The sequence below is a fragment of the Megascapheus bottae genome, chromosome 19, assembly GCF_031878675.1.
Source record: "Megascapheus bottae isolate mThoBot1 chromosome 19, mThoBot2.hap1, whole genome shotgun sequence".
NCBI lineage: Eukaryota > Metazoa > Chordata > Mammalia > Rodentia > Geomyidae > Megascapheus > Megascapheus bottae.
In genome coordinates, this window is record NC_143527.1 from 13,911,622 (window position 1) to 13,926,298 (window position 14,677).

Consider the following 14,677-nt stretch of genomic DNA (forward strand, 5'->3'; position numbering starts at 1 on the left):
AAAGGGAGGAAAGGAGGAAGGAAGAGAGGATCAATGAAGAAAGCAAAGAAAGACAGTAAAAGGAGAGAGGAAGAAAAGAAAGAAGGAAAAAGAAAGGAGGAAAGGAGAAGGGCAAGGAAGGAAGCAAGGAGAGAAAAAGGAGAAAGAAAGGGAAAAAAGGAAAGGAGGGAGGAATTCTAAGAAACTCATCTGTAGCAACCTTTGGAGTTCATTCTACAGAGGGAAAATGACAATGTAAAATTATCTCAAGAAAGTTAATCTGAACCTGAACACATTTTCCTAAGTGGAGAAGGACTTGTGCCACTCCCTGTAGCACATGACTCAGCTGTCAGGAGCTGGAAAGAGGCTCTTCCCCCCCCCCCCCCCCGGGTAGGGAGGAGCCTGTGGGGTAGTCCCCAGTCTTACAGCTCCCCCTCCTCCTGATGCTCTATGATCGCCCCAGGCCCATTGCTCAGAGGAGGAAATGGAAGGGAGCCTTGGAAGTACCTCTTGATGTGCACTCTCCGTTCCTTTTGAGATCCTCACATCCAGCATTACGTTGACTGTAAAGGGAGAGAATTGATAACTAATTGCCAGAATGAACAAAACGAGGAAAAAAAAACTTAGAAGAACCAGCCTCTCCCTACACCCCCACACGTACTTAGGCATTAGGATTTTTTTTAAAACTAAATGATCTTTAAGTAAGAGGGATTTCAGTTCAGCCAATCAACTTAAGAGTACAATGCTGCTTAATCAAAGTCTCCTCTCTCCCTCTCTTAACCCCAAATATCCCTTGAGGTTACATGTCTACATGTATGTAGATGGGAATTTGGTTTTGTTTAAAGCGCTCTCTGATTTTCTTTGTCTGGCTTATCACTGGACTTGGTCAGACATTGGAGGCCAAGATTTTCCTGATAAATATCATCACTCAACTCTTCCTTGACATCAGAAATCAAAATCTGTATTTCAGTAACTCAAAGAAATGGGCAGGACAGAAAAAAATGACAACAAACATTTTCATCACTTACAAATTATGTCCACATCATGATCAGGTGTGCTCTCTCTGGGTGTGTCTAGGGTACTTACTTTCTCAGAATGGATGATCAAATCTCCATTTGTGACTTCTCCACTAAAAACAGTAAAACTAGTCAGGCTAACACATGTAAGCTCAGAAATGTACTCAGATGTGTTGATAGTTGTACTTTAAAATTCACTATGGGTTTTTTTTTTCCAGTTCTGGGCTTGAGCTCAGGGCCTGAGCACTGTCCTTGGACTTTCTCAAGGTTAAAGCTCTACCATTTGAGCCTCAGCACCATTTCCGGCTTTTTTCTATGTATATGGTACCAAGGAATCGAACCCGGGTCTTTGCGCATGCTAAGCAAGCACTCTACCACAAGGCCAAACTCCCGGCCCCACTATGTGTTTTTAACTGAAGGCTTTTATTCATTTTGTTTGTTACAATCACTTAACCTATCAAAGGCATGTATAAAAACACTAACAATTTGCCATAGAAACAAAAGAGCAAGTATAACCACTATTTTTGCCTCTCTAGGCTTATCGACAATGATAACAGCTGCATGTGTTTAGTGTGCTAGGTTAAAATTTGGTTGTTGGTGACCTATCATTTCTCTTCTGCATATCCCTTATGTACAATGTTGGGGATCAGAAATGTTTCAGATTTTTCATATTTTTTTCTTCAGGGCTTAGAGTACTTAAATATATATGATGAGCTATCTTGGAAGTAGAACCCAAGCATCACCAGGGTTTCATATATTCCAAACACACACAGACTGAGTGGAATTGTATGCAGTCATTTCTCTGCACACGTATTTGTATGTGACATACTGCGTGGATCACATCTGGAACTCCCCACGTTTAGTGTCACTGGTGCTCAGAAAGTTGCATAGTTCAAGGTATTGGAGAATGGGGATTGGGGATTTATGCAGGTTGATTGCTCAACACGTGTAAATATATTTTTTTGCCACATGCCCATATAGATATCAACTTCACACAAGGTTCAAATCTCTACATAACAGGCTATGGTATGCTGGTAACTGGAAATACCAACAAATTTTAGGAGTCCTCTACATGGGTAAATATGAATAGCTTTCCCCAGAAGACCTGAGGAAGCTGACCAGATCCTAATAGGCAAAGACTATTCATCACAGAACTGTCTTTTTTTCTGGTGTAGAGCAATAGCTTCAGGAGTTCTCCTTACAAGTTCTCCAAGCAGTTATCCTTGCCCCATCTTAGAGTAACTTGAATTTTGAAATAGTCTTGTGGTTGGAAGACTAGAGTGTACCTAACCTGGCATATCTTCAGATTTCCTAGGATAATACCTACCAGAGACCTCAATTTGCATTTACTGTCTGCATTCATAGGGGAAAAGCCTGACTCAATGTATTTGAACTCCTCTAAGGAACCTGTATCCTTAGGGAAGCAATACTGACCAAGTACCTGTAATACAGGAGATGGTGGCTGACCTAGGAGGAGATTCAGGCTCCCTTCTCTGATCTGTGCTCACCAGCTTTAATCCCCTACATCTTTGATGATGCAATAGGGCTTTCTAGACAAAATGCTAGGGCTTTCTAGAGTAATCCATGAGGAGAGGAGAGGCTCATACTTTGAACCTGTGCATACTTCTGCATGTTTATTCAGTTTTCTCTTTCTTGGTTCCCACATCTGGAATCTTTAGAGCTAAGGTGAGAGTTCACAGAGCATTTCTAACTCTTCTGTGATAAGAGATGACTGAAATCTTTAATGTAGGGTCTGCAAAAGCAGTGGCAGCTTCTCACTGATCCTCAAACCTCTGGAAAGTAGTACATAAAGAAGCTCAGTAAATAAATGTGTGGTCTTCGGGACAATAGCTTTTCCATGGCTTTGTGTGTTCTAGGATTTTGTGTGTAAACAGCAATTCTTATATACTACAGGTGTTGTGTTTGGGCCAAATTATTGAAAATTGTTTATTACATCTTTAGGCGTTTTATTTCTTTGCCACATCCATAAAATATTTTTTAACTAAAAATAGCAATCTTTAAGAACTTCTAGGAAAGAAAGCTTTTTTTTAAAGTCCAACTTCAAATAGTTGGACTTTTAAGTCATAACCTCTGTTCTCTTTTAAAAACCAACAACAACAACCAAAAGCAGATAAAAAAATTGTTTTTCACTGAGCATTTTCACATGTTCTGTGGAATGGGCCATTTGGAAGGAAATATGTTACAATTTAGAGCCTTACAACTTCAAAATTCATTTTAAAATCCTGTGAGGTCAGTCCATCCGTTCTTAGACTTCTCGTAATGTAAACCTCCTGTGTGGACAGAGCACAGGTGCACGGCTTTGAAGGCATTGGGAAATGAAGCGCTGGAATAGCTCAGGCACTGGGCCTGAAACATTACTTCATAATTTGCAAGATGGCTGAAGCAGGAGTCTCACTTCAGGAGAACCATGTGTTTGCAATTCTTCAGGTAAAGCTAGCAGAAGAATTCTCTTCTCCATCTGGTCCACAGTTGATGGTTTCACAGGATGATTGAAGGACTGATGAAAAGGAGGGAAAAGGTGAGGAGATAGAACTCACTGCCCTGCTTAGCTGGTGAGGTAGGGATTCAAAGGTTAAACCTGATCATCTCTAAAGGATGGCAAAACTCCCCTCCTAGGTTCTGGCACAAGCCTGATCATATTTTGAGAATGAAAGGCAGGCAAAAAATAATGCTAATGTGCACTATTTTCCCAACTTTGCTAAGTGAGCAGACCCTTTCTTTTCATAACTGCTTGTCAGAGGTTGTATCTGAAGTAGAGGTTGGTCTCTGGGATTTCTTAGTGTGTGTGTGTGTGCGTGTGTGTGTGTGTGTGTGTGTGTGTGTGTGTGTGTGTGTGTGGCTGTTCCTGGAATGTTCTAGACATTGTCTAGACATTTCTATTCACACATAGAAAATTCCTACAGATCTCATAACAAACCCAATCATAAGTTCTGGCTTTCTGGTACCACACTACTGCTAACAATTTTGTTTTTAAGCATCTCCTTAAAATCCTGAAAATGACCAAATGATTACAATATATTTTTGAATTGTATTTTATTGTCGGGATAATGTATAGAGGGGTTACAGTTACATTTGTCAGGTAATGGTTACATTACTTCTTGAACATTTATACCCCTTGTGTTTTTGTCCCCCTTTTCCTTCCCCCACTCCCTCCCAGTCATCTTGTTTTCCCCTTCTCTTCCCTATTTCAATAAACAAATAAACATATATACAATACAACAGGTAACAAAGTCAGATAAATTAACCACCTGACATTAGCCATAAGGGGGAAATAAGAAAAAAGAAATAACTGTGCAAAGTACATTAAGAACAACAATCACAAAGATAAATTTTTGTATCTATATCCTAGAGTTCATTTTGTTTAGTCTTATTCTGTATGACCATACGCATATAGCTTTTGAGTTATTGTGATCCTCTGCTAGGAGAATACTAGATATGTACTAATTATTGCAAATGAGGGAAACCATTATTTAACTGCATTAAAAGGAAAGAATTCCCTTTAATGGGTGGATCTCCGCACCTCTCCCATAAAAACCAAGAAGAGTAGAGTGTAGGAGTATGGTCTATAACTTCAGAAAGTGAACATGTTTTGCTGACCATTACACTCATATATATAATATATAATATATTTATATATGTATGTCAGAAGTAGTTGTATCAGATACACCACTTGGAAACTGTAATAGTGGTTTCTGGAATTTTGTTCAGTCACAGGTTTTAGACAGATGAATATGATTTATGGATGAATACGTGTTCAGGTGTCCATTACTACACAATGGGGGAGGAAGAGATGGAGAATGGAAAGCCTTTGTGTACATGAAAGCATTACACACCTATTTTGTTTTCTGGATGCAGAATTTTCTTCTTTCAGGGACATGTGGTTTAGTGGTGTGGCTGAATTCTGTTTCTAGTGCTAAAAGGTAAAGGAAATGCCAGCTTGAAATCACTTCCCTAAATGCAGTTACCAGCAGAAATATCAGACAAGGTGCAGAGAGATCTGCAGTTTCTTACCACCTCCATGACTTCCAGTCCGATCCAAGACACTTGTCTTTCACATGGAAGATTGCAGTAGCACCACACACGTCTCCTGGCTTCTTTCCTTCCTTCTCTACTTTGGTTTCCATGTAGGAGCCAAAGAGAGCTTTCTAGAGTGAATCTGAGTGGGGAAAGAGGGGGTCAAGTGTCTGATCTTCCAACTGGAGTTGTTAGATAATATAGCTCTGCCTAGATAATGTCAAATTTCAGATTATCAACTATTTTTTAGCATAAATATGCCTCAAAAGTCACAGAGCATATGTTTCTACTAAAAATGCCGTTGTACTATTTTCCTATTGCTGCCATAATGAATTTCCACAAATCAGTATAATAATTATAAAAAAAACACCAATTTGGCTATGGTTCTGAAGATACAAGTTCATAATAAGACTAATGCAAAAATATTGACAAATTTCTGTTTTTTTATAGAGGTTCTTAGAGACTATCTATTCTTTACCTTTCCAGAAGTGCCTAGGTTTCCTTGGTTTATGATATTTTCCTCCAACTCAAGGTCAGTCATTAAATTGCTTCAGGCTTCTCTTGGACCAAAACATTTCCTCCTTTTGTTCTTCAGCCTCCTATGTATGGTAATCTAATTCAATATAAGGTAGTAGGTTCCAGGGCTTTGGATATGGACTTTGGAGGTAGGTCATTGTCTTATTATTTTGTTGTTATCCGAAATTCAAAAATGAATGGTGGTCTGTGGTTTATTGGCTAGATCTAAAAACCCTAGCCAGTGGTTCATGTATCATTCAGAGGAAAGTCCTTTACTGGCCTGGAGGAGCCTACAATAAGAAAAGTCACTTACTCTATTCCAGCCACTCAGGCCTCAATTCTGCCTTTTGAACCTTCTTAAGCAAGCGTCCTCCTCAGGCATTCCCCAATTCTCTGTCCTTCCATTGTCTCTGTCTGTGCAGAGACCATCTTAAGATGTTGGAGGAAAGCTTTCTCAATCATCCACTGGTACTATTTAATCTCCATCTCTTAATTTTTCTCTGTAGCATCAACCAATATCTAAAGGGCTATGGATTTTGCTTAGACATTTTATTGACTGTTGGTACCTGTTTTCATCTATTCTTTGGTCACCAGTAGAATATATATTTCAAGGGGACTTTTTATACCCTACTCTGTATCTTATGGCTAAATCCCTAGTTTATCAGAAGGGCTCTAGAATTATTTGAATGATTAAATGAACAAATAAATCATGCATTCCTAAAGAAGTTATGACATAATTTTGCCTCATCAGCTCTAAAGTACATGGTTTTCTTATTTTTTACCTTGAAGGAAAACCTGAATAGACTCTACTTTAATAAGCTCCTCTAAAAATAGGGGCTATTCTTGCTTGTGATTTATAGGAGTTTACTAATAATTATGTAAGGATGTGGATAAGCAAAATTGCTTTTGCAACAGCTGCCCCTCCTCTGTTTGTGTGCCCTATGCTCTTCTGAAATATATCTGTTTCATTTATCATTTAGTGGCTTGGCTCAGTTATAGAGAATTAAAATTGTCTCAAGTTCTCTGTAATTAAATTAATAACAATAATAAAATAAACCATAAGAAGTAACTAATGAAATCTAAATCTTTTCTTATTATTCATGGAACTCTAATTTGTAAATAGCACGCCAACTTGAAATTTTTGTAGACTTGAATGGTACCACTGTGTAGATTTATTTTTTCTTTGAGGTACTAGGGATTGAACTCCTGACTTAGAGTTTACCAGGAAAGTGCTTCTACTACTTGAGACACATCAATAATTTTTTTTTAATTTTAAATTTTTCTTTCAAATAGTGCCTCATACTTTTGTCTAGGGTTAGGCTTACACCATAATCCACCTATCTCTGACTCCTGAGTAGCTGAGGCGGCAAATGTGTGATATTATAGGCATCTAGTCCTCATTCTAAGGAATTTAAGTGGACCTTTTTAATTAAGAGCACAGAGCCATTAGGAAAATTGTTTAAGTAAGAAAAGAGAGATCTGAGGCTTCCTTCTAAACCTTTCTAAGAAAACACCTCAAGGAGCCTGGCTTCCATATTTAGCAGATTGTATCAGAGTCATATAGGCAAGATTCCTGACAGTATATCTTCTTTTTTTTTTTTGGCCAGTCCTGGGCTTGAGCTCAGGGCCTGAGCACTGTCCTTGGGCTTTCTCAAAGCTAGCGCTTACCACTTGAGCCTCAGCACCATTTCCAACTTTTTTCTATGTACATGGTACCAAGGAATCAGACCTGGGTCTTCGTGCATTCTAGGCAAGCACTCTACCGCTAGGCCAAAATCCAGGCTCCTGACAGTGTATCTTAAACCAACAGTTTAAAGACTGTAACAAGGCTCCACGAAAGTCAGAAGATTTGAAGTACTCACAAAGGAAATGATGACAAGAGATTATAAGGGGGATATCTGAAATATTCCACTTGAAATATTTGCATGAATCATGATTTGGATTGGAGGAATGCCTTCCCAGCTCAATGAACTCAACAGTGACACTAGTGGTTGCCCTAGAAAGTGCAGCACTTGTGATTCACCCCATAAATTGTGCCCTAAATCTTTGTCAACCTGTACTAATGTAGACACGATCTCTTATCTCTGGATATTGCCAGATTGAAGCTCTTTGATCTAGATTTTCTTTTCCTTTAGATACAGAGAGCAAACTATTGTGCATCAGTTCTTTTTTTCTGGCTAAATGAAGGTGAAAATCTCTTAGATTTGTCTCCTGAGAAGCTTTGTGGTATAGTTTCATGGGCAAAAATGGGGATAATAATATATACTTCACAACTTATTGAGAGAATTTTACTAGATAATAGATGGAAATAGTTATCATGAATCACAAGATAGGCATAGTACATATTTTTCTCTTTAAAACATAAGCATCATGAATCATATCATCTACAATTTAGAGCCAGGCATGAAGTAAGTGCTGAATAAATAGAGATTGATGGTTGAGGTCATCATTTTATGGTTGAGCTTGGGAAGCACTTAGAATTTCTCACTTTGTACCCTTAGTCAAAAATCCATTAGAATTTGTCTTGTGCCAAGTTCCAGCCTATGAATTAATTATAAATAATATGTCTCTCTTCTTACATGCTAAATCACTTCCTGGCACAAGGGATCAGTTTAGAAAACCTAGCCTTCTAGAATCTCTTCACTGAACCCTCATTCTGCTGAGGAGTCCTGATAAAGTTCTTGCAGCATAAAGCACGAGTTTCTTATTTAAGGAAGAGGAGCTCTACACTGTTTTCAAAGTACCTGTGCAAACAAACCAGGAAATGAACTAAACCTACCTAGACTTTTCGTTTATTGATGCTATTGGAGAAAGGATGATCTATTCTTAGTAAAACATTTCTCATTCCTCCTCACACCCATCTGTAAACTTTCTGGGACTCTGGGCTCTCCCAGGCATTCCAGCTACCCCACAACTGAATAGATGAAAGAGGAGTGGAGCACAGCATGGACAGTGAGCAGAGGCATCCCAAAGTTCAGCCTTCGCTCTCCTAACTGTTGACTGGGAAGTTACAGTCCTGCCTGAATTTAGAGGCAATAGTTTAATGTATGGATTCTTCAATCACATGACTTAATTTCCCTAGTCTATCACTCTCTTCTTTTCTTATAAATCACAGACTATTTGTCATACACCATTTTGACCTATATTTATTGGCACCTTGAGCTTGTCAAGTGACATCACAATTACATGGTCTTACTTTTCCTTTTTGAAAGTTAAATCCTATTTTTGTTTTAAAATAATAGCATTTAGGCTGGTGGCCCAGCTTGCTTATTCATCACATTCCAATGCATTCTTGGCTCAAAAAAAAAAGGTTTGCCATCATTATGTTTTTCATTATGGATTTTAAAAGCATACAGTATCAAGCAACTCACTTGGCCATCATCACTATAAGCATGCATTGTAAGACGTTATACCACTATGAGAAAACGTCAACTTAGTGCAACATGCTTATTACATAGGCTAACTATATTTATGATCTCTTTTTAATAGCAACCCTATGAAGCAGATGCTATCATGTTTCCCTTTTGATAGATGAAGCTGCTGGCATGAGAGACAGTAGAAAATGTGTCTATAGGTCACACAGGTAACAGCTGATAAAATGAAAACAAATTTATATTAATTATCCCAGGCTGCCAGCACAACATAGCCTATGCTGGTTGACTTCAGGCAACAGAAATGCATTGGCGGCAGTAGGTCTGCACTCAGGATGTCATGTCAATAGGGTTATCTTCCTTCTGAGACCTCTAAATTATTATTCTTCCTTGACGGTTTTTTTTTTGGTGAATTTCAGCATCACAGGCATGCCTTTGTCAGTGGAAGCATCACACACATCTTTCCATCTTCCCTTGCAGCTTTATGTGTCCATCTATGTTGGTGGGGTTGCCTATGTGTCTGTCTGTGCTGTCACTTGGCATTTCTCTGAGTGTTTTGCCATCACACTTTCCTCTTATAAAGTTGCCAGCCATCTTGGTTTAAGGTCCACCTTCATAACTGCAGACCATTGCCTCGATTTCCAAAGATGGCATTGTCTTCACAGGGGCTAGAAGCTGGGACAGAGTCTGTCCATCTGGTGGTCTGTCAAGGTGCTCACATTCTGCCCCTCTTTCCTTAGCTGTCACCTCACTTCAGAGACTCCATGTGAACTTGCTGCCAGCAGATGGGAACACAACGATACAGAAAAAAATGGTTCCAAATTCTTCCTTGCGGTTTGTTTTCTCGTTGAAATGTTCACAAAGGCTGCTTGATCCCTCATGGTCCCAGAACAGGAGTAGAGAAGGACTTTCTAGCTTCTTGATGCTCATATGCCTGAGGGAGCTGGGTTAAGAGGGAGGCAGGGCTGGGGTTGCAGCTGATTTCAAATAGGAAGTTAAAGCTTGCTGGACCCACAGTATCTGAGCCCTCAGCCCTGAGCTGTGTCTATTCCTTTAGATTGAGAACCCTGCTGCTAGGCTGCTAGGGAAGCCAGACTGGAATTTTTTTTAAAGGTTAGCAAATTGGTTTCTCCCCCCACTCCAACTCGTGATTCTGTTCAATGTGCAAATTTAGAACTTCCTGAGAACAATGCTGAGGAAACAAACCTCCGCTCTGGCTTTCAATCACCCTGGCATCCTAGGGCAGCCGGCGGAGTCCCTGGATGCACATATCTTTGAGGCGGCAGGGAATGGTCACTGAACACAATGATAGAAGAAACAGGGACAAGACTCTATGGACCACTCAGTTCAAACTCTTGAATTTTTTTCTATTTATGAAATCAAGGGACATGACATGTAAGTGCATGACCCAAGGTCACACAGCCAGTTTGAGGCAAAGCTGACATAAGGACTTAGGTCTCTGAAATCCCAATCCAGATCTCTCTTCAATAAACTAATGAATTGGTGCATTTTGTGGAGCTTTTGCTTTTGCAAAGAGCTTTCAAAGAGCATTTCATCTTTCCCTCCCAACAACATAGTAATAAGAGAATTGCTTTGACTCCATTAAGAGTAGCTCAGCCTACAGCACATGTCCTTCTTACAAACCAATCTGGATTTAATTCTGCAAATGTTCTCTCTCCATTCTTACGTGTTTATGTTTATTCCTCTGTACCTTTGTATTCTGTTCAGGGTTAGCAAAGTTCAGAATTTGCTTTTCACTAAGTGCTTTCAGGTAAGGATTCCATCTTCCCCAATCTCCTGTCAAACATCCTGAAACAAGCTCACCAAGGCTACTGCCCATGTGATATAAATGGCAGTTGTTGCCTTTCTTACCTTAGGCCTTTACATTCCTATCTTGTTTCTGCACTTAACTACTTACCCCTAGTGACTGTTGCTCTGTCACTGACTCTGCCATGAGGTCTAGAAAACAAACACAATCTCTGGGTCACACTTAAGTAGAGTAGAGCCTAGCTCTTGTCATTGTCCATGTGACAAAATGAAACAGTAGAAGACCTGTGATCATTCATTTTTAAAAGGTGCTGAGATGCTGAAATAATATAACAGTTGTGTTAGTACCGGGTACACAGTAGGTAGCTGATAAGAACTTATTCCTCTGTGAGAAATCATAGATGAACGTGGTACCAATGGGCCATGCACATTTTCTAAATTGTTTTAATTTCTTTCTTTTAATGTTGGGATAATGTGTAGAAGGGTTACAGTTACATTCGTCAGGTAGTAGTTGCATTACTTCTCACACATTAACACCCCTTCTCATAGTTTTGTCCCCATTTCCCTCCCGCCAACCCCTCCCAATCATATTGTTTTCTCTCTTCCCTTTGCTATTTCAAACAAACAAGTAAATGTATATACAATATACCAGGTAACAAAGTCAGATACAATAACAATATGAGGTTAACCAAGGGGCGAAAAAGAGAAGAGAAATAACATAGTACATTAAGAACAACAATCACACAAGCTAAAGCTCTTATTTCCATATCCTAGAGATCCTTTCATTTAGTCTCACCGTATATGACCTTATGTGCCTGGGTCTTGAGCTATTGTAATCCTCTGCTAGGAGAGACCTAGATGTGTACCAATTATTACAAATGAAGGAAACCATTGAGCCTGTATTCCTTTGGGTCTGGCTTACTTCACTTAATATGATTTTTTTCCAAGTCTTTCCATTTCCTTACAAATGGGGCTGGGGCGATGTCATTCTGATGGCAGCATAGAATTCCATTGTATATAAGTACTACATCTTCTTGATCCAATAATCTACTGAGGGGCATCTGATCCAATCATCTACTGAGGGGGTTGGTTCCATATCTTCACTGTGGTAAATATTGCTGCAGTGAACATCATTGTGCCAGTGGCTTTAGTATATCCTTATTTATAGACATTTGGGTAAATGCCAAGGAGTGGAATTGCTGGGTTATATGTGAGCTCTATGTTTAGTCTTTTGAGGGATCACCATACTGCTTTCCATAGTGGTTGAATGAGTTTACAGGGCCATGCACTTTTATTTGGGTTAATGTCAAAGGCTATTCAAATTAGAAGAGAAGAAAGAGGGAACATACGGTATGCAGCATTCAGATTAGTCACTACACTGCTGTTTATGTGAGATTCTTGAGTGGAGACAAAAGAGTAGGAAAGAGGAATGCTTTAGAGCTCCTCTAGCTCAAAACTCTTATTATACCATACCTGAAAAATTAAGGTGAAAGGGCTAGGAATATGGCTTAAGGGCTGAGCCTTTAACTGGGCAAGGCTGAAGCCTGGAGTATAAATTCTAGCACTTCCAAAAAATAAACAAACAAATCAATTGGACCCTAGAGCTCCTGGTTTCTTTCTACAATGGGAAGACACAGTAAGAAGTCAGCAGTCTATGGCTCTCACTAACATCCAACTATTTTGGCATCCCACTTCAGACTTCTAGCCTCTCAAACAGTACGAAATAGGTTTCTTGGGGCCAGGAGTGTGGTCTAGTGATAGAGTGATTGCCTAGCATGCTTGAAGTCCTAGGTTTGATTCCTGGATACCACATACACAGATAAAGCTGGAAGTGGTGCTTTGACTCAAGTGGTAGAGTGGTAGCCTTGAGCAAAAGTGCTCAAGAACAGCGCCCAGGCCCTGAGTACAAGCACCAGGACTGGCAGAATAAGAATAAGAATAAGAACAAGAACAAGAATAAGAGGAGGAGGAGGAGGAAGAAGAGGAGGAGATGGTAAGGAGGAGGAGGTGGTGAGGAGAAAGAGGAGGAGGAGGTGGTGAGGAGAAAGAGGAGGAAGAGGTGGTGAGGAGAAAGAGGAGGAGGAGCAGGAGAAGGAGAAGAAGGAGGAGGAGGAGGAGGAGGAGGAGGAGGAGGAGAAGAAGAAGAAGAAGAAGAAGAAGAAGAAGAAGAAGAAGAAGAAGAAGAAGAAGAAGAAGAAATAATAGGTTTCTGTTATTTCCAAGCCAGCTAGCATGTGGAGCTTGGTTATGACAGCTTGAACTGTCAAGGGCCTGTGAGAAGTACATGAGAAGATTGCTAGTCAATGGAATTGAAATGAATTGAAAAACCAGGGTCTGCCCACAGCTCACACAGTGTACAGAGCAAGTGTTTCTGATACACCATGAGTTATACCTGTAGGGCCATGGGAATAGGGCCTGATGGGAAATGCAGAGTGGACAGATGTTCCTGCTTCAGCCTTGGATAGCTGACAAATCCAAGCTTATTTCCAAGGAGTAAATTAGACAAAATGTAAACACTATCTGGAAATGCTAAGGTTTGATGAGGCATAGTATTTATTACTTCCACAAAAGGATTTAATTATCCATACTTAACAGCTTTGAATTTTATATCTTTTGAAGAATATTATTTTTTATATGTTTGCTGCATAAATGACCTATAAAATGCCAGTATTGGTATCCAAATTTCTTGAGAAAAATATCCTCTTAGGATTTCCTGCTTGGAGAACAGTAAAATCTTTGCAGGTAATTTTGGAAAAATTGTAGTCTAACTCAAGTTTTTTATTTCTCAAATGACTTGCTTCAATGTGTTTTTGATGCATAAAAATGTTCATTTTATACTTTTACAGTCTGAGTATATAAATGCTGACACAAAATACTGTTGTCACTGAGGATTACTTTTCTTGTCTTGAACTCATAACCTAGGGACTAGTAGGCCAATACTCTACCAATTGAGCCACACCCCAGTCCTTTTGTTTTTTTAGTTTATTTTTCAGATAGGGTGTCATGCCTTGGATGAGACTAAGATGGTTTTGGACCATGATCCTTTCACTTCTACCTTTGGAGTGGCTGGAACTATAGGCATAAACCACCATACATATAGCTAGCTTCTTGATGCTATAGTTTCCCTTGTTTTCTGCTCACACTAGCCATGAACCCCAATCCTCATATCTCTACTTTCCAAAACACTGAGATGACAGGCACATGTCAGTATGCCCAGTTATTTGCTGAGACAGCCATGATTTTCCTCTCCACCGCCCAAGTAGCTGAGATTACAGGCATAAATTAACTTGCCTAGCCAAGATTATTTTCCCCTCTCTTGAGTTTGGTAATAAGAGTTAAAAAATACAGTGTTTAGCCAAATTATATCCAAATCATTTATCTAAACCATTGCTAATTTCCATGCATTTCAAGTTTATAATAACATATCTGAATTAAGGACATCTTTCCCCTTGGTTTTCAGAGTTTGCGTAACAAAAGCGTCCTGAACCTGTAGATCTAAATGCGTACCTCCTCAGCATAAACCATATCTCCTGAGGTTTGCCATTATCCCTAGATGGGTTCCTATTTTTCTCAACCCGATGAGAAGCTGTTTCAACAACAAACGTAGCAAAACATCTATTTTTCTTTGTTATGTCTTTCCGTTTGTTTCCATTTTATCAAATGCCATCTGGAAAACATGGAGAAATGTACTGTGTGTGATATATGAACTTCCTCAGTAGCATCATTGGAAGGAGGAGGAGGGAGTTTAAGGCACAGTAAAGGGAAAATTATAGGATGAGTTGGTAGATTTTAACAAGCTAATGATAAGACCATCAGCAAGTTCAGGGTACCCGCTAAAATTGTATGTGCATTCAGCTGTTTTTGCTTGATTATGTGTTATATTTTAGGATTTATGCATGTACATTTCTGGGACTATAGAAAGATACCATAGTAATGAAAGTCAGGCTGGATTTATCCTTCCTATAGCATTTATACTGCAAGTGAATATATTAG